Source organism: Pyrus communis, chromosome 15 (genome assembly GCF_041283825.1).
Source record: "Pyrus communis isolate YQ-2024b chromosome 15, ASM4128382v1, whole genome shotgun sequence".
Taxonomy (NCBI): Eukaryota; Viridiplantae; Streptophyta; class Magnoliopsida; order Rosales; family Rosaceae; genus Pyrus; species Pyrus communis.
In genome coordinates this window covers 30,702,696-30,706,199 of record NC_142579.1, presented here as the reverse complement: position 1 = coordinate 30,706,199, position 3,504 = coordinate 30,702,696, and the positions used below count along the sequence as shown (strand labels likewise).

Sequence of the window (3,504 nt, the reverse complement as noted above, 5' to 3'; positions counted from 1 at the left end):
ATTCTAAGTATGTAAACATGCTTAAACATGTGGTTTAGGGATTGAACCCCTATAACATGAGAGAGACTTGTAAAAAACCGTAAATGTCAAAATTTGAGACATTACATTGCTATGAAAAGCTTGAGACGTGGTCACCTTGACGTCTCCATGTCATATAAATCCTCCTCAAAGATACGTTGCACCTCCTCGATGGGTCGATATGTTAAGGTCTCGTTCAATTTCTAGATCTATTTTCCACCAAAGAGCTCTAGGTCCCAGTATTCTCCCTCATATATTACAAAATGTCCTTTATTATCATTTCAACATTCTCCCTCATATATCACAAAATAACTCCTTACGTTGAGATATGAGAATTAAATTTGAAATTTTGACAAAAGTGAGAATTTATAAATTGAAATGTACCTATTCTCTTATTTGAATTTATAAACATAAAAATTTTAAATGTTCATGTGAAAAACAAAAAAGAAATTTGGAACCCTTTCAAGTCTAAATTACATGAAAATAAATGTCATTTCTTAATTCCAAAGTGAGAGTTTAAAAATTAAAAATTCAATATTCAAACAAGAAATTCACGTCACTTAGTATTATGGTGTAATGATATTCTTCTTCACTTATAAGTGAGATGTCTTAAGTTCGATTCTTGCCAAAGACAAATTTGAACCACATTATTGCTAAAGGTCATAAGTTCGATTCTCGCTCAAGACAAATTTGAACCATATTATTGCTAGAGGTCATAAGTTCGATTCTCGCCAAAGACAAATTTAAACCACATTATTGCTAACTCATTGTGAGGCTAAGTCCACTCCCCTCCCCTTAGTGGTAGACAATATTTTTTTGTTCAAAAATAGAAAAGAAAAAAAAAAGAAAATTCCCAAATCCTGGAAAATAAAATTCTTTAGTAATTTTAAATTTCTTCGCCTAAACGCATCGTCGTTTTCAATGCACAAACTACTAAACAGAAGATTTGAAGATCCACATAGACATAAGATGCCACCAGACTAAAAAGGCTGGAGTCAATACAGAAAGGGAGGCTCAAATTTCAGATACAAGAAGCAGCAAGCTTGGGGTGAGGGAATGTAAATATTCAAAGAGCCTTGAGGATGTCATCGGCGCTGGAGATGGTAAATTCGCCCCCACTCTCGATTTTTGCAGCCTTCACCTTGAGGTCTTCGATCAAGAGAGCACACCTCTTAGAACGAGTTCCCAGCCCTTTCTCTGAAAGGTCTAGCTCAAGGCCGAGATCATGGGTGTATTTTGCTGAGCCATCAGCAAGGAAAAGAACATCTTTGTTCTCGGGGTATGTTTAAGCCCAAGCCTTCATCACAAAGGGATCCTTCACCACAAGCAAGCTTGAAAATAAAAGAGTTTGGTAAACAAATTTGCATCACATTCTCATGAGCGGTTGATAGACATACAAAGCTATCATTCGTGAGCTCATTAGTAGCCTCTCTGACAACACCCCATCGAGTAACAGCAATAAACCAGCAATGCATAGCGACAACGGGAGAAGTAATACCGCTAAGGCAGAGAATTTTCTCAACACCCTTTGATTTAAGTACCTCTGCTTTCTCAATGAATCCAGGCACATGCTTCAAACTGTACAACCACAGCAAAAACAAGAACTTCAATTTCTCAGAAAAATAACTAATAATCATCGGAAAAGAATCCAAATATCTACAACCGTCCGATTCAAACCAGTCACCAATGTAAACCTTCCACTTCACAAGTAACAAATTCACACCGAAGCAAGCAACTTTACCAATGCGGGGCTCATTTGTTATACATTTTCCTACCATTTTCCCGGGAACCAAACAGTGGGTAAGGTTTAGCACAAAATTCTATATCCAATAAAATTGGAAACCGAAAGCCTCGAGCTTTTACCTGCAAGTGGGGGTGAAGGCACCGGGGACGCCGAAGAGGATGACTTTTTTGCCGGCGGCGAGGGAGTGGATGTTGACGGATTGGACCTTGTCTTCCTCGTCGAGGTAGGCGAGAGTGCCGTCTGGAATAACATCGCCGACTGCAATCGGAGCCATCGCTTTTGATCAGCGGTTACGGTGATTGAATGCGATGATCGGACGGTGGAGGATGAACGAAAGGGTGTGCAGTTTGGTGTACAGGAGTCGCTATGTAGAGCCTTCTATTACGAGGACTACTAGGGAGAGTATGGTGGGCTTGAGGGGTTTTTTCAACTGGATTTGATTATTTTCGGGTCCGGTCTTTAATTTGTTTTCTTTTTATTTTTATATTTTTGGTGTGGGATTGGTTAAGATTGACCTAGAGCTAGTTTAACAAGTTGTTTGGACCCAAATTTACGCTATCGGCCCATACAATCAAGGCCGTTAGATGAGTAAAGTTCTAGACCGTTGGATGATAAAGTGGTTGAGATAATTTTCAATTATTATTAAGGAATAATATTGTGGTTTTAATCATAATATTATCTCTTAATATATATAAATATATATATATATATATATATATATATATTGGATTATCTAAGCCTAATATTGGCTATATCCAGCGGGTTGTTTAAAGATAAATGGAGAAGCAAATCATATTTCCAGCAGAAGTACATTTCAAATGGGTTTAAGATGTTTGGTACGACTCACGCGACAATACTATGGATTAATCAATACCTGTATCAGATAAAGGTGAAATAGTGCAATGATGGTGATCATGATCAACAACGATTTGTGATAACGGCAGAGAAGGATTTGCAATTGATTTGCAAATGGTTTGCATGGATAAGACGACATGAAAAAGGGAAACATTTTGATGGTCTCCACGTGGAAGGCAACCCACGAGTCATGATCACCAAATGGCCTGCACCTTTGGAATTTGAGGGATTTTTGGCGGTGCCTTTTTATGGCCAAGTCATGTTGGAATGAATGCCTAAGGGATAGGCTTGCATGCTACTTATCTGCATGCTTTGGTTCCAGTGCCGAAGCTTATCAAATTGGCTGATGCATGCTAATTGTTTGCATGAAGTAAGGAGATAATGATGACATCTAAAAGATAGGTTGTTGCTTACCTTGAAAAGTCTTTGACCTAGACTCTAGCTGATGAGTTTGAATTAAAATCAAATTCTACACAAGTGAAGCCGCACCACACATCTGCTTCTATAAATACAAGGTTGCGAACACCATTCAGGGGCCCTTCAATTCAGCATACAATTGCCCTGCGCAAAACCTCTCAAATACCTTGAGATTTTTTCCTTTTCTTTTCCTGCCGATACACCTTCAGTTTGGATAAACAGCACTGTGGAGGCACCCGGTGGGCACCTTCAGTTTGGATAAACAGCACTGCTGCCGCAGAATCAGCCGACCGAGAAGCACCTTCAGTTTGGATAAACAACACTGCATCGAGGTCGACCGGTTACCTATCAAAGTCTCGACCGAGAAGAGTTTTCGAACCCTTGTTGGTAGAGGTCACGTTGCTAGCCTCCTCGGCGTAGTCAGGTGTTACGAATTGCGTTACTCGGCGTACTGGACGCCGAGTGATTTT

General features: G+C 39.4%; 1 pseudogene across 1 annotated transcript; it reads right to left on the bottom strand.

The window, feature by feature from the left end:
• Positions 1-868: 868 nt before the first annotated feature.
• LOC137719373 (peroxiredoxin-2-like) lies at positions 869-2,177 on the bottom strand (annotated as a pseudogene). The gene is made up of 3 exons (XR_015957026.1): positions 1,882-2,177; positions 1,518-1,596; positions 869-1,339 (listed from the first exon to the last, which is right to left on the bottom strand). The product of XR_015957026.1 is annotated as a peroxiredoxin-2-like (transcript).
• Between the last annotated feature and the right edge of the window lie 1,327 nt (positions 2,178-3,504).